Here is a 21,198-nt window from a genome sequence, read left to right on the forward strand (position 1 = left end):
GGTTTGATGACATAACTCAAGTCCTGTCAACATAACAAATAAGCCAAATAGTCATCATTACTAATGATCCAAACAAGTTAATTAACAAAAGCTATTGCCTATAGAACTTTGTGTGTGGGCAGCGGCCTGGAGCTGTGGCGAGAGAAAAGAGGTGGACAGCGCTCTGGTGCTGAACATTAGTTCAGATTCAAAGATGAATCATCATGAACATTAGAAACATTCAATATAAAGTCGGAAGTTTACATACACTTAGGTTGGAGTCATTAAAACTTGTTTTTAAACCACTCCACAAATTTCTTGTTAACAAACTATAGTTTTGGCAAGTCGGTTAGGACATCTACTTTGTGCATGACACAAGTAATTTTTCCAACAATTGTTTACAGACAGATTAGTTCACTTATAATTCACTGTATCACAATTACAGTGGGTCAGAAGTTTACATACAGTAAGTTGACTGTGCCTTTAAACAGCTTGGAAAATTCCAGAAAATGATATCATGGCTTTAGAAGCTTCTGATAGGCTAATTGACATCCTTTGAGGTGTACCTGTGGATGTATTTCAAGGTACTTTGGTGCGAAAAGTGCAAATCAATCCCAGAAAAACAGCAAAGGACCATGTGAAGATGCTGGAGGAAACAGGTACAAAAGTATCTATATATCCACAGTAAAACGAGTCCTATATCGACATAACCTGAAAGGCCGCTCAGCAAGGAAGAAGCCACTGCTCCAAAACCGCCATAAAAAAGCCAGACTACGGTTTGCAACTGCACATGGGGACAAAGATCTTACTTTTTGGAGAAATGTCCTCTGGTCTGATGAAACACAAATAGAACTGTTTGGCCATAATGACCATCGTTATGTTTGGAGGAAAAAGGGGGACGCTTGCAAGCCGAAGAACACCATCCCAACCGTGAAGCACGGTTGTGGCAGCATCATTCTGTGGGTGTGCTTTGCTGCAAGAGGGACTGGTGCACTTCACAAAATAGATGGCATCATGAGGAAGGACAATTATTTTACATTTTAGTCATTTAGCAGACGCTCTTATCCAGAACGACTTACAGTTTTAGTGAGTGCATACATTTTTTCATACTTGCCCCCTGTGGGAATCAAACCCACAACCCTGGCGTTGCAAGCGCCATGCTCTACCAACTGAGCTACAGGAGGCCTATCTCAAGACATCAGTTAGGAAGTTAAAGCTTGGTCGCAAATGGGTCTTCCAAATGGACAATGACCATACTTCCAAAGTTGTGGCAAAATGGCATAAGGACAACAAAGTCAAGGTATTGGAGAGGCCATCACAAAGCCCTGACCTCAATCCTATAGAAAATGTGTGGGCAGAACTGAAAAAGCGTGTGCGAGCAAGGAGGCCTACAAACCTGACTCAGTTACACCAGCTCTGTCAGAAGGAATGGGCCAAAATTCACCCAACTTATTGTGGGAAGCTTGTGGAAGGCTATCCGAAATGTTTGACCCAAGTTAAACAATTTAAAGGCAATGCTACCAAATACTAATTGAGTGTATGTAAACTTCTGACCCACTGGGAATGTTATGAAAGAAATAAAAGCTGAAATAAATCATTCTCTCTACTATTATTCTGACATTTCACATTCTTAAAATAAAGTGGTGATCCTAACTGACCTAAGACAGGGAATTGTTATTAGGATTAAATGTCAGGAATTGTGAAAAACTGAGTTTAAATGTATTTGGCTAAGGTGTATGTAAACTTCCAACTTCAACTGTATCATCTTTCCATATCTAACCTTTAAAACTCTAATCAAAATAGTGAATCATATAACTTATCATTAGTTCCATCCACTTCCTGTAGCCATTAATGGCATCGAAACAGCCTATCAAACAGACAACATTTTGTCCATTCCAAATATTAAATTAGGCTGACTTTTGAAAAATAAATAACATAATGAATCAGTCATCTTCCTGAGCGGAGACTGGCCTATCAGATTCAGAGATTAATTGCAATCAGGAAGGCGAAATAAAAAGTTGACCAATAAGGATATTGCCTATCATTGTGCGGCCAATAGAGATAATAGATAGACAGCGCAGTGTTACTGAAATGATGTATTCCTGATCGGAGTCATTAGATATACAGCATGTGGCATACCCGTTTCTCCCGTCTAAAAACAACATCTTGAACATAATATAAAATTCAATGCATCTCCTTTCCATATAACCCTTAAGACAAAAATCAAAACAAATAACTTATTGCATCCACTTTATCAATAGCCTATAATGACATCAAGACAAAACCATCCATTGCAAATCATTACATCCCTGCCGGCCATTCCCTCCCCTACCCTGGAAGACGCTGGGCCAATTGTGTGCCGCCCCATGGGTCTCCCGGTCACGGCCAGCTACGACAGAGCCTGGATCTCTAGGCTATGGAATGCTCCTTTGTCTGTCTGAGTACACCTCTTTCTTTCACTTCAACACCCCCACCCCCACACACAGCTTCAAAATCAAATCAAATCAAATGGTATTTGTCACATGCGCCGAATACAACAGGTGTAGACCTTACAGTGAAATGCTTACGTACACGCCCTTAACCAACAATGCAGTTTTAAGAAAGAGTACCAAAAAAAAAATCACACAAATAAATAATATATAAAATAATACGAAATAAAAGTAACAAATAATTAAAGAGCAGCAGTAAAAATAACAATAGCGAGGCTATATACAGGGGGTACCGGTTAGTCGAGGTAATTGAGGTAATATGTACATTAGGTAGAATTATTAAAGTGACTATGCATAGACAATAAACAGAGAGTAGCAGCAGTGTAAAAGGGGGGGGGGGGGGCAATGCAAATAGTCTGGGTAGCCATTTGATTAGATGTTCAGGAGTCTTATGACTTGGGGGTAGAAGCTGTTTAGAAGACTCTTGGACCTAGACTTGACGCTCCGGTACCGCTTGCCGTGCGGTAGTAGAGAACAGTCTATGACTAGGGTGGCTGGAGTCTTTGACAATTTTGAGGGCCTTCCTCTGACACCGCCTGGTATAGAGGTCCTGGATGGCAGGAAGCTTGGCCCCATTGATGTACTGGGCCGTACGCACTACCCTCTGTAGTGCCTTGCGGTCGGAGGCCGAGCAGTTGCCATACCAGGCTGTGATGCAACCAGTCAGGATGCGCTCGATGGTGCAGCTGTAGAACCTTTTGAGGATCTGAGAACCCATGCCAAATCTTTTCAGTCTCCTTAGGGGGAATAGTTTTGTCGTGCCCTCTTCACGACTGTCTTGGTGTGCTTGGACCATGTTGTTTGTTGGTGATGTGGACACCAAGGAACTTTAAGCTCTCAACCTGCTCCACTACAGCCCCGTCAATGAGAATGGGGGCGTGCTCGGTCCTCTTCTTTTTCCTGTAGTCCACAATCATCTCCTTTGTCTTGACCACGTTGAGGGAGAGGTTGTTGTCCTGGCACCACACGGCCAGGTCTCTGACCCCCTATAGGCTGTCTCGTCGTTGTCGGTGATCAGGCCTACCACTGTTGTGTCATCGGCAAACTTAATGATGGTGTTGGAGTCATGCCTGGCCATGCAGTCATGAGTGAACAGGGAGTACAGTAGGGGACTGAGCACGCACCCCTGAGGGGCCCCCGTGTTGAGGATCAGCGTGGCGGATGTGTTGTTACCTACCCTTACATCCTGGGGGCGGCCCGTCAGGAAGTCCAGGATCCAGTTGCAGAGGGAGGTGTTTAGTCCCAGGGTCCTTAGCTTAGTGATGAGCTTTGAGGGCGCTATGGTGTTGAACGCTGAGCTGTAGTCAATGAATAGCATTCTCACATAGGTGTTCCTTTTGTCCAGGTGTGAAAGGGCAGCGTGGAGCGCAACAGAGATTGCATCATCTGTGGATCTGTTGGGGTGGTATGCAAATTGGAGTGAGTCTAGGGTTTCTGGGATAATGGTGTTGATGTGAGCCATGACCAGCCTTTCAAAGCACTTCATGGCTACAGACGTGAGTGCTACGGGTCGGTAGTCATTTAGGCAGGTTACCTTAGTGTTCTTGGGCACAGGGACTATGGTGGTCTGCTTGAAACATGTTGGTATTACAGACTCAGACAGGGAGAGGTTGAAAATGTCAGTGAAGACACTTGCCAGTTGGTCAGCGCATGCTCGGAGTACACGTCCTGGTAATCCGTCTGGCCCTGCGGCCTTGTGAATGTTGACCTGTTTAAAGGTCTTACTCACATCGGCTACGGAGAGCATGATCACACAGTAGTCCGGAACAGCTGATGCTCTCATGCAATTTTCAGTGTTACTTGCCTCGAAGTGAGCATAGAAGTAATTTAGCTCGTATGGTAGGCTTGTGTCACTGGGAAGCTCGCGGCTGTGCTTCCCTTTGTAGTCTGTAATAGTTTGAAAGCCCTGCCACATCCGACGAGCGTTGGAGCCGGTGTAGTTCGATTCGATCTTAGTCCTGTATTGACGCTTTGCCTGTTTGATGGTTTGTCGGAGGGCATAGCGGGATTTCTTATAAGCTTCCGGGTTAGAGTCCCGCTCCTTGAAAGCGGCAGCTCTACCCTTTAGCTCAGTGCGGATGTTGCCTGTAATCCATGGCTTCTGGTTGGGGTATGTACGTACAGTCACTGTGGGGGCGACGTCATCGATGCATTTATTGATGAAGCCAGTGACTGATGTGGTGCACTCCTCAATGCCATCGGAAGAATCCCGGAACATATTCCAGTCTGTGCTAGCAAAACAGTCCTGTAGCTTAGTATTTGCTTCATCTGACCACACTTTTATTGACCAAGTCACTGGTGCTTCCTGCTTTAGTTTTTGCTTGTAAGCAGGAATCAGGAGGATAGAATTATGGTCAGATTTGCCAAATTGAGGGCGAGGGAGAGCTTTGTACGCGTCTCTGTGTGTGGAGTAAAGGTGGTCTAGAGTATTTTTCCCTTCTGGTTGCACATTTAACATGCTGGTAGAAATTAGGTTAAACAGATTTAAGATTTCCTGCATTAAAGTCCCCGGCCACTAGGAGAGCCGCCTCTGGATGAGCGTTTTCCTGTTTGCTTATGGCCATATACAGTTCATTGAGTGTGGTCTTAGTGCCAGCATCAGTTTGTGGTGGTAAATAGACAGCTACGAAGAATATAGATGAAAACTCTCTTGGTAGATAGTGTGGTCTACAGCTTATCATGAGATACTCTACCTCAGGCGAGCAAAATCTCGAGACATCCTTAGATATCGTGCACTAGCTGTTGTTTACAAATATACATAGACCGCCACCCCTTGTCTTACCAGAGGCTGCTGTTCTATCCTGCCGATACAGTGTATAACCCGCCAGCTTTATGTTATTCATGTCTTCGTTCAGCCACGACTCAGTGTAACATAAAATATTACAGTTTTTAATGTCCCGTTGGTAGGATATACGTGCTGGTAGTTCGTCCACTTTGTTATCAAGTGATTGTAAGTTGGCCAATAGTATCGATGGCAAAGGCAGATTAGCCACTCGTCGCCGGCTCCTTACCAGGCACCCCGATCTCCTTCCGCGATATCTCCATCTCTTTCTACTGCGAATGACGGGGATGAGGGCCCTGTCGGGTGTCTGGAGCAAATCCCTCTCGTCCGACTCATTAAAGAAAAATTATTTGTCCAGTTCAAGGTGAGTAATCACTGTTCTGATGTCCAGAAGCTCTTTTTGGTCATAAGAGACGGTAGCAGCAACATTATGTACAAAATAAGTTACAAACAATGCGAAAAAACACACAAAATAGCACAGTTGGTTAAGAGTCCATAAAACGGCAGCCATCCCCTCCGGCGCCATTGGAGGCCAACTTCTCTTATTTTCTCTGTGTCGCTGAACGAGCACCAAAGCAGATAGATCCATTAAAGAGGGCCCATCCAGCGTTGCTACGGGGACGCAGCAGGGACTCAACATGGATGAAGAACCTGAGAAGTGCAGGGCCACAGCACGGTGAAGTGCTGCATTGAAACTCCCACCACCTAACCAACCCGGCTTCAATTTACCCTGGAGTGGAGCTTGTCAGATCGCTCTCCCTGCCTGGGTCCAATCAGTTGGCTCCCTGCGACTGGATGACAAACAGGCTGGCTAGCAAAACTGGGTTAAAATACTATTTGAAATCTTTAAAATATTTGGAGTGTTTGCTTTATCCTGCCTGGTGAGCCACATGGGGAGTTTGCCCATTTAGCAACCAATTTGTTCTATTGCGCCAGGCAAGCTCAATCAAGCCCAGATAAAGTATTTTAAAGTATTTCAAATAGTATTTGAACCCAGGTATTATGATTACAAACTGTACTGGCTGGTTGACAGACTGCGGCTGAGCTGAAGTAATGGAGGTAATAACTCCTTAACCCCGGTGTATTAATGAGACAGTGGATCCTAAATGATGACAGAGTATTTATCAGCAGCCATGTGAAACGTGACACCTCTTTAATAATGGAGGGTTATGGCCAGTTGACTGGGGTCAAAGTCAGAGCTCAGTCCTGCTGGAGCACCACCAGGAAGGCCAGGAGGGGGTTAGGGAGAGGGGAACAGACCATGGAGGGAGCAGAGAAAGGCCTTTGGGCATCACGCCCAGTCCTGTAAGTGGCACTAGCTAAGGCTGAGGTCAGTAATACAGAGCAGTGTCCCAAAGTCCATAAAATGTCTCGTCATACTACATAGTATGCAACGATACTGTGTCAAGTATGGATATTAGGACAAATTCTAGACAACCACAATCTATCTAGGGAACAACAAAGCACAGCAGTGAAGCTTTAACACATATACTATGAGGCTCATTCATTCTTGGTTAGTTCGAACAGGCAAGGAAAATACTAGCAGTTCAATATAAAAACCCATTGGGTTGGTCTGACCAGGAAATGATTAGACCATCAGGGACTCACTCACTCCATTAGTGGTTGTTGTTCTGTCTGCTGGCTGTGGTCCGTCTGCCTCTGTCTGTCTCTGTCTGTACCCAAACCATAGACCCAAACCCATTACATCATTGTTCATTTCACAATAAGAGCGCTTTCACAACAAAAGCCCTTTCACCACACACATACTGTAACACTGTGGCCTTGTGCATTATGTCTCTGACAGAATAAAGGGAGCACAATGTCTCCCTGTAAAGCCAAGCGGACTACTTCCCTCTATCCATCCACTATTACAAACCTGCCCTCTACCTCTTTTTCTTTCTCTTTCTCTATCCCCCTCTCGCTCTCTCTCCCCCCTCTCTCTCTCCCTCTCTCTCCCCGTCTATCCCTCTATACCCCTACCCCCCCTCTCTATCTCCCCCCCCCTACCCCCCCCTATGTGCTCTCTTTATATAGTATGTTCCAGTGCACAGTCTGTAGGCCAAAACACATCCTGCAGCGACGCTAAAGCTCAATGAAGATAGTGAAGAAGAAAGAAAGAACCGCCTCTTTTTTTTTCTCTCTCCCTCTCTTCTTCCTGGTTACATAAGAGGTGAAGGTAAATCTCAGCTGCAGAGAGCCCAGGCAGGGCTGATAGAGTCTGGAGGTGCGTGTGTGTGTGTAGTTGCATGTGAGTGTGTGTGTGTGTAGTTGCATGTTGGGGTGGGTGTGGTTTTGTGTACATGTGTGCAACGTGTGTGTGTGATGACGTGCACATGTCTTATCAAATAAAATAAATCACAATTGGGATCATTCATTCGGATCACACTCATATCATTACCGTTAGATGATAACAATAACCTCGCAAACGTCACAGCACACTTTCTGCTCTCTTCTGCTGTCAGTGTCTAAGCCTCTGAGTCTTTGCTTTGTACCCATACATATGTATGTAGGACATGCCCTCCACACAGGAGTTTCCCCATCATTCTATCTAGCATGTTCTAGAAGGACACTACCTCCCCCACGCAGTCTCCCAGACCCAAAGTTGAACCTGTGATGAAACATTGATTCAACTCACAAACACACAGAGGGCCTCCTGGTGGAGCTGCACCCCCAGTACCCCTGCAGCCTCTGAGCTGCGCCTCCAGACCCCTTTGCAGCCTTGATGGAACAACACAAGGCTTTTACCACATACAAGAGACCTACATGAATATTCATGCGCTGGGCTTACAGGAGACTCAACATGATTTGCTGAGATCAGCACAGAGAAATCCCCATTGTGTGAGATAACAAACACACACGCACACAGTCACACACACATACAGACACACGCACTCACAGACACACAGGCACACAAGCACGTACACACACACACACACACACACACACAGAGGACAACCCTCCTCTCACTTTAGTAGGCCAAAGAATTGACCATGAATTAACCAGCATGCCTACCACAGTACATGTTGTCCTCTTACCAGACCTGGGTTCAAATACCATTTCAAATATCTCAATTGCTTTCAGATACATTCAAAGTAAGTATTCAGATACTGTATCTTTTATTTGAAAAGACAAGAAGATTCATATTTGAATGTATTTGGAAATACTCAAATACACAGACTCTAATACATTCCCATGCACTTAACCCAGGTATTTGAAAATTGTATTTGAAATAAGTATATAGAAAATACACTCAAATACAATTAGGTAAATTATTTGGTTTTCATAAAAAACCATTCAAATACTCAACTAAAAGTACTTGTTTTGGGCTGTGTATTTGAAAATAAACACATGTATTTGAACCAAGGTCTGCCTCTTATATCCTATTCCTTCCTTAGGGTGGTAATACACAGTGTGTCTGATACAGTATGTGGCAGACAATGTTGGCTTATCATGATAGATGAACCAATGTTAAGGGTCAAGCACTAAACCAGCTTCCTGTTAAGTGGAACTATTTCCTCAGGTTTATTGTAACTCCTCCGCAATGCCCCGGAGATCTCTGTAGCACAGCTGAAAGGTTTCTCTTGTTCATTGGAAATGATGAGTGCAGGGAAATCATACAACTTCAATCAGATATTTGTTGTGAATCAGGGATAATAATATGGACATGAAACAGAATGAATTGACATCAGAACATCAGAAATGGAGAAGGAAGCAGCTAGGGGGAACAGTATAAACAGCGCACACTCTCACACGCAGTCGGATATTCACACACACAGCAGAGTATTGTCTCCAACCTACAGAGAACAAAGCTAAAAAAAGAAATTTGAGGTACTGCTTCTTTCAATCTGCGTGTATCTTCTCATTAAAAAGCAGAAGCGAAGACTACACTGAATAGCCTAGACAGGGGTCAAGTGTACAAGCGTGCAAGTTCTCTTTCTTTTTCCAAACGTCTATGACCCTTATTAAGCCAGATTTGAATTCCTAGAAAAATGGAGACCTAGGAATAAGACCTAACAGGATATCTTACTATAAAGATGTGTGTAAATCAGTAACACTTGCAGCCATTGCAACCTCAGATGTTTTGTATTATTATTGTATTATTCTGTTCTTTCATGACGCGAACATGTGCTGCAGGACTGTTGCGAGGGGGAGGGGTGTTTGGAACACTGTGGTGTATGGGTAAATCACTTCTCCAATCTTTTTGGCCCTATAACAAAGAACAAACAGCAAAAAAATATACATGATGAAATGCAAATCTTAGAATCAACTATTAAAGACTACCAGAACCCACTGGATTCTCCAATTACATTGAATGAACTACAGGACAAAATACAAACCCTCCAACCCAAAAAGGCCTGTGGTGTTGATGGTATCCTCAATGAAATGGTAAAATATACAGACCACAAATTCCAATTGGCTATACTTCAACTCTGTAACATCATCCTTAGCTCTGGCATCTTCCCCAATATTTGGAACCAAGGACTGATCACCCCAATCCACAAAAGTGGAGACAAATTTGACCCCAATAACTACCGTGGGATATGCGTCAACAGCAACCTTGGGAAAATCCTCTGCATTATCATTAACAGCAGGTTAGTTAATTTCCTCAGTGAAAACAATGTACTAAGCAAATGTCAAATTGGCTTTTTACCAAATTACCGTACGACAGATCACGTATTCACCCTGCACACCCTAATTGACAAACAAACAAACCAAAACAAAGGCAAAGTCTTCTCATGCTTTGTTGATTTCAAAAAAGCTTTTGACTCAATTTGGCATGAGGGTCTGCTATACAAATTGATGGAAAGTGGTGTTGGGGGAAAAACATACGACATTATCAAATCCATGTACACATAAAATTGGCAAAAAACACACACATTTCTTTCCACAGGGCCGTGGGGTGAGACAGGGATGCAGTTTAAGCCCCACCCTCTTCAACATATATATCAACGAATTGGCGAGGGCACTAGAACAGTCTGCAGCACCCGGCCTCACCCTACTAGAATCTGAAGTCAAATGTCTACTGTTTGCTGATGATCTGGTGCTTCTGTCCCCAACCAAGGAGGGCCTACAGCAGCACCTAGATCTTCTGCACAGATTCTGTCAGACCTGGGCCCTGACAGTAAATCTCAGTAAGACAAAAATAATGGTGTTCCAAAAAAGGTCCAGTTACCAGGACCACAAATACAAATTCCATCTAGACACCATTGCCCTAGAGCACACAAAAAACTATACATACCTCGGCCTAAACATCAGCGCCACAGGTAACTTCCACAAAGCTGTGAACGATCTGAGAGACAAGGCAAGAAGGGCCTTCTATGCCATCAAAAGGAACATAAACAATTCGACATACCAATTAGGATTTGGCAAAAAATACTTGAATAAGTTATAGAACCCATTGCCCTTTATGGTTGTGAGGTCTGGGGTCCGCTCACCAACCAAGAATTCACAAAATGGGACAAACACCAAATTGAGACTCTGCATGCAGAATTCTGCAAAAATATCCTCTGTGTACAACGGAAAACACCAAATAATGCATGCAGAGCAGAATTAGGCCGATACCCCCTAATTATCAAAATCCAGAAAAGAGCCGTTAAATTATATAACCACTTAAAAGGAAGCGATTCCCAAACCTTCCATAACAAAGCCATCACCTACAGAGAGATTAACTTGGAGAAGAGTCCCCTAAGCAAGCTGGTCTGTCACGGTTTCGGCCGAGGCTGCTCCTCCTCCTTGTTCGGGCAGGCTTCGGCGGTCGTCGTCTCCGGAGTACTAGCTGCCACCGTTCTATGTTTCATGTTTGTTTGGTTTTGTCTGTTTGTAACACCTGTCCCTTGTTAGTGTTTGATTGTGTTCCCTATTTAGTCTCGTTTATTTGGGTCAGGTGTTATGTGTGATTGTTTATTGTCAGCTATTGCCTCCGAGGAGTTTTCTCTCTCGTTTGTGTATATTTCGTGAGTTCGCACTGCGTGTGCTTTTTCTTGTTTTTCCGCACTGTGTGTTGTGCGTAATTTTGTTCGTGCCGCCCGGTTGGGTTGGCGACTCATTCCTGTTTTGGAGAGTACTACTAAAGTCTGTTGAAGAACATCCTTGTCCCTGCGCTTGATTCCCTTCACTACATCCACACGCAACACTCTGACAGAATCACACATCATCCATGGAATCAGCAGGAGCGACCGCGCCAACAGCAAGCCTGGAGGAACGTCTTCGTGGGCAGGAGGACCGGATTAACCAGGTCTGTCATGCCCTGGAGGGGGTGATGAACACTCTCCACCGATGGGAAACCAGCGGGGTACCCACGACCCCACCTGCCGAACCATCCCCATCGGTCAGTCTTCCTGTCCCATCTCCGGAACCCAGTGGGATTCGGCTCTCGCTCCCGAGGGCGTACGACGGCTCCGCTGCCGGGTGTCAAGGGTTCCTGCTGCAAGTGGAGCTCTACCTCGCCACCGTACACCCGGCGCCCTCGGGACACGAGAGCGTCTCAGCCCTCATCTCCTGTCTCACCGGCAAGGCGTTGGAGTGGGCCAACGCCGAATGGAGGAGAATGGACGCCGCTACCACTACCTATGCGGAGTTCTCCCGCCGCTTCCGTGCTGTGTTTGACCATCCACCGGAAGGGAAGGCGGCGGGGGAGCGTCTGTTCTACCTCCGACAGGGGATGAGGAGCGCCCAGGACTTTGCCTTGGAATTCCGGACTCTAGCGGCCGATGCAGGGTGGAATGAGCGGGCCCTTATAGACCACTTCCGTTGCAGCCTCCGGGAGGACGTCCAGCGAGAGTTGGCGTGCAGGGACACCTTGTTGACGTTTGACCAACTTGTCGACATGGCCATTCGGCTGGATACCCTGCTCGCCACCCGTGGACGTCCCGGGTGGGGTTCGTCCATTCCACTCTCCAGCACCTCCGAGCCGAGCCCTATGGAGCTCGGGGGTGCTGGCGCTAGAGAACGGAGGGGTAGGAACCCGAGGGGGGCCGTTCCCTGCCCTAACTGTGGCCGTGGAGGGCACACCGCGGCTAGGTGTTGGGGAGGGTCCCCCGGTGGAGGAGAAGGCAGGTCACGCATTGGGGGGTCCCCCCAGGTGAGTAGGCGCCCTACTTACCCAGAGCTTTCTGTCGTTCACCTTGCCTGTTTGTTTTCCACAGGTTGCACCTCGTTCCCAGCATAAGGCGCTGGTAGATTCAGGCGCAGCTGGGAATTTTGTAGATCGCCAGTTTTGTATAGAGTTAGGGATTCCCCTCCTTCCAGTTGATAAGCCTTTCCCTGTTCATGCCCTAGATAGCCGTCCGTTAGGGTCTGGGTTGATTAGGGAGGTCACAGCACCCCTTAAAATGATGGCGCAGGAGGGTCATGAGGAGACGATTCAGCTCTATCTGATTGACTCTCCTGCGTATCCGGTAGTGCTGGGCCTTCCCTGGTTGATGACCCATGACCCTACTATTATGTGGCGAGAGAAAGCTCTTAAAGGGTGGTCTGCCCAGTGTGAGGGGCGGTGTCTGGGTGTTTCCATAGGGGCGACCTCGGTGGAAAGTCCGAATCTAATGCCAGCACTGCATATTCCCCCCGAGTATGAGGATTTGAAACTGGTGTTTAGTAAAACTAGGGCGGCGCAGCTGCCGCCTCATAGACGGGGGGATTGTGCGATAGATCTCCAGTCAGGAGCAGCTCTCCCGCGGAGCCATGTGTATCCCTTGTCTCAAGAGGAGAGGAAGGCAATGGAGACGTACATCGCTGAGTCTCTGAGACAGGGATACATACGGGCCTCCACTTCACCCGCTTCCTCGAGTTTCTTTTTTGTGAAGAAAAAGGATGGAGGTCTGCGCCCGTGTATTGATTACCGCGGTCTCAATCAGATTACGGTGAAGTACAGCTATCCACTTCCTCTGATTGCGACTATGACGGAGTCATTGCACGGTGCGCAGTTCTTTACAAAATTGGATCTCAGGAGCGCATATAACTTGGTGCGCATTAGAGAGGGCGATGAATGGAAGACAGCGTTTAGCACGACTTCCGGACACTACGAGTATCTAGTCATGCCATATGGGTTAATGAATGCTCCCTCAGTCTTCCAATCCTTCGTCGATGAGATTTTCCGGGACATGCAGGGACAGGGAGTAGTCGTGTACATCGACGATATTCTGGTGTACAGTCCTACCCGAGCAGAGCATGTAGCCCTGGTGCGCCGAGTATTGAGGAGGCTGTTGGAGCATGACCTATATGTCAAGGCAGAGAAATGTCTGTTTTTTCAGAAGTCGGTCTCCTTTCTGGGTTATCAGTTGTCTGCGTCAGGGGTGAAGATGGAGGTAGACCGGGTGTCAGCTGTGCGTAATTGGCAGACCCCAACCACTGTGAAGGAGGTGCAACAGTTCTTGGGTTTTGCAAATTATTACCGGAGGTTTATCCGGGGTTTTGGACAGGTGGCAGCTCCCATAACGTCTCTGTTGAAGGGGGGTCCGGTGCGCTTGCGGTGGTCAGCTGAGGCGGACAGGGCTTTTGGGAGACTGAAGGACCTGTTTACCTCGGTGCCGGTGTTGGCGCATCCGGATCCCTCTTTACCTTTCCAGGTAGAGGTGGACGCGTCAGAGGCCGGTATAGGGGCCGTTCTTTCCCAACGTTCTGGCACACCACCTAAACTCCATCCCTGTGCGTTTTATTCTAAAAAGCTCAGTCCGGCGGAGCGGAATTATGACGTAGGAGACAGGGAGCTGTTAGCCGTGGTACAGGCCCTAAAGGTGTGGCGGCATTGGCTCGAGGGGGCTCAACACCCTTTCCTCATTCTAACTGACCATCGTAACCTGGAATACATCCGGGCAGCTAGGAGACTGAATCCTCGCCAGGCCCGCTGGACTATGTTTCTAGCCCGGTTTGTGTTTAAAATCACTTACATCCCTGGGTCCCAGAACGGGAAGGCAGATGCTCTGTCTCGGCGGTATGACGCGGAGGAGAGGTCCGTTGAGCCCACGCCCATACTACCAGAGTCTTGTCTGGTTGCACCGGTGGTGTGGGAGGTTGATGCCGAGATCGAGCGGGCGTTACGCACCGACCCAAGTCCTCCACAGTGTCCAGTGGGTCGGACGTACGTTCCGCTCGAGGTACGGGATCGCCTCATTTGTTGGGCTCATACGTCCCCCTCCTCTGGACATCCGGGTATCGGCCGGACAGTGCACTGCCTTAGCACGAAGTACTGGTGGCCAACGTTAGCTAGGGATGTGAGGATTTATGTCTCCTCCTGTTCGGTGTGTGCCCAGTGTAAGGCGCCCAGACATTTGCCCAGGGGTAAGCTACAACCCCTGCCTATTCCACAACGACCCTGGTCCCACCTCTCGGTGGATTTTGTTACCGACCTTCCCCCCTCACAGGGGAATACTACCATCCTGGTCGTTGTGGATCGGTTCTCGAAGGCCTGTCGTCTCCTTCCCATGCCGGGTCTACCCACTGCCCTACAGACCGCTGAGGCCCTGTTTACCCATGTCTTCCGGCATTACGGGGTACCCGAGGATATAGTGTCTGACCGAGGCCCCCAGTTCACCTCCAGAGTGTGGAGAGCGTTTATGGAACGGTTGGGGGTTTCGGTAAGCCTTACCTCGGGTTACCATCCGGAGAGTAATGGGCAGGTTGAACGCGTTAACCAGGAGGTGGGTAGGTTTCTGAGGTCTTATTGCCAGGGCCGGCCGGAGGAGTGGGCGAGATACGTTCCCTGGGCCGAAATGGCACAGAACTCTCTCCGCCACTCCTCCACCCAACTAACCTCTTTCCAGTGTGTGTTAGGGTACCAGCCGGTTCTGGCACCTTGGCACGAGAGCCAGATCGAGGCCCCTGCGGTGGATGAATGGGTACGGCGCTCGGAGGAAACATGGAACACTGCCCACGTACATCTGCAGCGGGCCATCCGTCGGCAGAAAACGAGCGCCGATCTCCACCGCAGTGAGGGGCCTGTGTACGCACCTGGAGATCGAGTCTGGCTCTCGACCAGAAACCTGCCCCTCCGCCTGCCCTGCCGGAAGCTGGGTCGGCGGTTTGTGGGGCCATTCAAAGTCCTGAGGAGGTTGAACGAGGTGTGTTACAGGTTAGAACTGCCTATTGACTATAGGAATATTAACCCCTCGTTCCATGTGTCTCTCCTCAGGCCGGTGGTAGCTGGTCCACTCCAGGAGTATGAGATAGAGGAGACTCCTCCACCCCCGTTGGACATCGAGGGGGCTCCGGCGTACACTGTGAGGTCCATCCTTGATTCGAGACGCCGGATGGGGGGTCTTCAATATCTCGTGGAGTGGGAGGGGTACGGCCCGGAGGAGCGGTGCTGGGTGCCAAGGAGGGACATATTGGACCAGTCCCTGCTGACCGAGTTCCATCGGGGTCATCCTGCGCGCCCTGCTCCGCGTCGTCCGGGTCGTCCCCGAGCCCGGGGTCGGCGCACGGCTGGAGCCGCGCGTCAAGGGGGGGGTACTGTCACGGTTTCGGCCGAGGCTGCTCCTCCTCCTTGTTCGGGCAGGCTTCGGCGGTCGTCGTCTCCGGAGTACTAGCTGCCACCGTTCTATGTTTCATGTTTGTTTGGTTTTGTCTGTTTGTAACACCTGTCCCTTGTTAGTGTTTGATTGTGTTCCCTATTTAGTCTCGTTTATTTGGGTCAGGTGTTATGTGTGATTGTTTATTGTCAGCTATTGCCTCCGAGGAGTTTTCTCTCTCGTTTGTGTATATTTCGTGAGTTCGCACTGCGTGCGCTTTTTCTTGTTTTTCCGCACTGTGTGTTGTGCGTAATTTTGTTAGTGCCGCCCGGTTGGGTTGGCGACTCATTCCTGTTTTGGAGAGTACTACTAAAGTCTGTTGAAGAACATCCTTGTCCCTGCGCTTGATTCCCTTCACTACATCCACACGCAACACTCTGACATGGTCCTGGGGCTCTGTTCACAAACACAAACAGACCCCAAAGAGCCCCAGGACAACAACACAATTAGACCCAACCAAATCATGAGAAAACAAAAAGAGAATTACTTGACACATTGGAAAGAATTAACAAAAAAACTGAGCAAACTAGAATGCTATTTGGCCCTAAACAGAGAGTACACAGTGGCAGAATACCTGACCACTGTGACTGACCCAAAATTAAGGAAAGCTTTGACGTGTACAGACTCAGTGAGCATAGCCTTGCTATTGAGAAAGGCCGCCGTAGGCAGACCTGGCTCTCAAGAGAAGACAGGCTATGTGCCCACTGCCCACAAAATGAGGTGGAAACGGAGCTGCACTTCCTAACCTCCTGCCAAATGTATGACCATATTAGAGACACATATTTCCCTCAGATTACACAGATCCACAAAGAATTCGAAAACAAACCCAATTTTTATAAACTCCCTTATCTACTGGGTGAAACACCACAGTGTGCCATCACAGCAGCAAGATGTGTGACCTGTTGCCACAAGAAAAGGGCAACCAGTGAAGAACAAACACCATTGTAAATACAACCCATATTTATGTTTATTTATTTTCCCCTTTGTACTTTAACTATTTGCACATTGTTACAACACTGTATATATACATAATATGACATTTTAAATGTCTTTATTCTTTTGGAACTTCTGAGTGTAATGTTGACTGTTATTTTTTATTGTTTATTTCACTTTTGTTTACTATCTACTTCACCTGCTTTGACAATGTTAACATACATCTCCCATGCCAATAAAGCCCTTAAATTGAAAATGGAATTTAATTGAGAGAGAGAGAGAGAGAGAGAGAGTGAAGAGAAAGATAGTAGTAGACAGAAGGGATGGATGCTGAAGAGGGAGACAGTGAGGAGAGAATATAAGCTGAGAGATAGTGAGCGAGAGAGAGAGAGAGAGAGAGAGAGATAGCGAGCGAGAGAGAGAGATAGCGAGCGAGAGAGAGAGATAGAGAGAGAGAGAGATAGCGAGCGAGAGAGAGAGAGAGAGAGAGAGAGAGAGAGAGAGAGAGAGAGAGAGAGATAGCGAGCGAGAGAGAGAGAGAGAGAGAGAGGAGAGAGAGAGAGAGAGAGAGCGAGAGAGAGAGAGAGCGAGAGAGAGGGAGAGAGAGAGAGAGAGAGAGAGAGAGAGAGAGAGAGAGAGAGAGAGAGAGAGAGAGAGAGAGAGAGAGAGAGAGAGAGAGAGAGAGAGAGAAAAAGAGAGAGAGTGTCACGACTTCCGCCGAGGCTGCTTCCCTTCCTTGTTCGGGCAGGTTTTGGAGAGAGACAGAGAGAAAGGGTGAGAGAGAGAGAGAGAAAGAGAGTGCAGGGATAGTGAGAGGGAGACCGTGAGTATAAGCTACTTAACCATGCCTCCACTGCAGTCGTCCCCTGACAGTAGGCTCTGAGATGCCTGTACACTCAACACTGCGGTTGCATTCCAAATGGCACCCTATTCCCTATATAGTCCTACGGGCCCTGGTCAAAAGTAGTGCAGTATGGAATAGAGTGCCATTTGGCACGAAAGCTACAACTATCCCTCCTCTTAACTGCCTCTCAGTTTAAGGAATTAACGACGGTTCACTTATTCTCAATGTTGCTTGCTCTGAGGTCAGACTATTTCGCTCTCCCTCATTTCTGGAAGGTTCCTACAAAGATATGTAACCAGGGTCTATGCAGGCTACTTTAAAACCTTCTCCGGGGGCACTGGACTGAGGCTGACCCTGGGCTTTAATCTCTTAGTCGTTTTTTATGTATGTGTCAAAAAATGTGGCCGATATTACGGATGAATATAAACTCCATTGTCCACACCTGGTACCCATGATGCAGTCTATTTCAGGTGAACTGACCAAAGGAGAACTACTAGTGTGTACGTATGGATGTCACCTGAACCTTTACATAATGTTGGGTAAAAGCCGTGGATATAACCTGTTTAAAATGCCGGTCAACACTCTCTTCTTACTAGACACACCCTTCTGCCCTCCGCCGCAAGCAAGCCAAGCTGTCCCTCGAAGACCTGTGCGTGTGTATGTGTGTGTTGTCCCATAGAGTCAAGTGTGCAACTGTACGTGTGGGAGTTTGATTATCTATGTCCAGGATGTCTGGCTCATTTTGTCTGAAGTACCGAGATAATTAGTGTGTGTGTGTGTGTATGCGTACATGTGTGTATCCAGGATGGGCTGGGTCACCATGCAGTAGAACAAACTGGCTGATAAGCGGGAAAAAATCTTGTTAAGCTTGGCTCCACTCCAGCATGTTCCCCCATTCCTTTTATTCTGTAGCGAAAACTCCGAAAAACAAAGTAGTGCTTTTCAAAGGCCGGCTCAGAAGAAAGGGAGGGCTGCTGCTGGGTTTTTTGGTGAAAATTAGGACAGCAGGGAATTCCTGGGTGGAGAAACACAGACACAGAGTTGAGTAGCTACCTGTCTGAGATGCACTGTCAGCATCCTGTCAACTCAACCAATTAGGACTAGAGCCAAATGGCTGGCTGAGCTTTCTCCTCACACCACCCAGTCTGAGTTGATGTGTCCAGTATGCATGCACGCGCACACAGATACACACGCAGTCACAAAAATACATACACACCAACCTGGTCTCAAGCGCATTTAGTATTCTTTTGTACGCAAATCAGAGATACAAAATGTAGTATGATATGTTATGTTTCGTATGGTATGTATTAATTTCTGGATGTCCATCACCCATTTTGTATGATATGTTACGAATTTGAGTGTCCCGGATTTACATTTACTATAAGACCAGGCTGCACACACGCACGCGCACTTGCATGCATGCACACACAAATACACAAATGCATGCACGTGCACCGCCGTGCACACACAACTTCTGTAAATAAAAGCCAAAAACAGTTGAATTCAGACTTAGTACTGCATGACTTCTCCAGCACTGGCTCTGCAGTCTCACAATGACGACCAACACCAGCTAAAAATTTGACTATGTTTCCATATCAGCCCAGCTCTGTGCTTCTGTGCCCACACTACTGCCACGCTACAGCCTTGCCCACCTGGCTGGCTTCATAGGGAAGTTACAGCTGCTGCTTTCCATATCATACTTTTGATATTATATTATGCCACTTCGAAGACACTCCTTTTATCCAAAACGACTTACAGTACAAGCATACGCTTCCCTTCACTTCCTTTAACGAGATGATATGAGTCTGAGGCGAGACAGTAACGATGAACCTTATTTACACAGCCATGATGACAGTTCATAGTCTTTAACCAGGCCAGGGTTGTATTCATTAGGCACCAAACGTAAGAAAACAGACTGGGGTCCTGCCATCCAGGACCTCTATACCAGGCGGTGTCAGAGGAAGGCCCTAAAAATTGTCAAAGACTCCAGCCACCCTAGTCATAGACTGTTCTCTCTGCTACCGCATGGCAAGCGGTACCGGAGCACCAAGTCTAGGTCCAAAATGATTCTTAACAGCTTCTACCCCCAAGTCATAAGACTCCTGAACAGGTAATCAAATGGCTACCCGGACTATTTGCATTGTCACCCTCCACCTCCTGTTTTAGGCTGCTGCTACTCTCTGTTCATTATCTATGCATTGTCACTTTAACTAGGCTATACCTACATGTACATATTACCTCAATTACCTCGACTAACCGGTGCCCCCGCACATTGACTCTGTACCAGTACCCCCTGTATATAGCCTCGCTACTGTTATTTTTACTGTTATTTTACTGCTTTTATTTTCTACTTATCTATTGTTTACTTAACACTTATTTTTCTTAAAACTGCATTGTTGGTTAAGGGCTTGTAAGTAAGCATTTCACTGTAAGGTCTACACCTGTTGTATTCGGCGCGTGTGACAAATACAATTTGCTTTGATTTGATTTGAAGCAGGGAGGGACTACCCGACTCCAATAAGAAACACTCATTTTTGTTTTCCGTTGCACAACATTTTAAAACATTTTCTGTTGTGTGCCCTAGTGAACACAACCCAGGTGACAGGTGAAGGGTGATGGTGACACTTTGCTGCACTGGGCAGGTGGGGCATACCTGGTTTCTGTATCTCAGACAGTGAGACAGATACCTGAGAGAATACCTTTCTCGCCATGCTGAAAATAAATTGCCCTTGAGGGTGCAGTCATCGTGGTGAATGCTTCCACTGCTGATAAATTGCTTGCCCAGCCTATGTGTGCATATTACATCGTCACACACACACAGGGACAGGCACGTTCACACACATACACACACACTCGTGCACACACACTGCAACCCACACACACAGGGACAGGGGACTATAAGTTATTTAGGGGAGTGTCACACTTTCACGGTCTAATTAGCCCCATGTGTTGCTTGAAACACACCCCAATGACCCTCACAGTCTGGCGGCTCATCAACTATGGATGGGACCCTGACTAGCCTCGCTCTCATCCATCAATACCTCAAGACCTCTTCAGTCACAGGACCTAGTATCATCCAAAGCTCCAAACAACCTCACTAATACAGCAATGCAGACCTTCTCTCATTAGAGAGAGAGATAGTGATAGAGAGAGAACATGAGAGGGGGAGAGCAAAAGACAGACAGAGTGAGAATCTCCTCTTGTTATGCATGTTTGTTAAGAACAGTCAGATTCCGGCTCAAAGAGAGAAGGCTCTAGAGAGATGCGGTTGTGTAGAGACAGACAGCCGGGGCCCAGTCCTGCCTGCCTTTGATGCGGTGATGGGGATTTTCCTCTCTAGTTCTCTCTCTCCCCCTCTCTGTATCACCCTCTTTCTCTTGTTCTCTATCTCTCTCTCTCTCTGGCAGCAGCAGACATGGCCAGCGAGCTGTGATGTGATGAAAGCGTCCCTCCCGCCCAACCATCATCAGCTGGGAAGCTTCTCTCCAGAAGGGTGCCTCAGTTACAGGGACCACTTTCCTCTCCTCTCCCATCTAGTGCAGTGCTGCAACACCACCACAATGGAGCTCTACTGACACCACCTGGTCAGAAGGGAGTTCTGCACTGAGAAATTACATTTTGGTAGTGCTGCACCATGCTGCATGTGCTTTTGGGAGTAAAATTGCC

This window comes from Coregonus lavaretus (assembly GCF_964263955.1).
Source record: "Coregonus lavaretus genome assembly, chromosome: 33".
NCBI lineage: Eukaryota > Metazoa > Chordata > Actinopteri > Salmoniformes > Salmonidae > Coregonus > Coregonus lavaretus.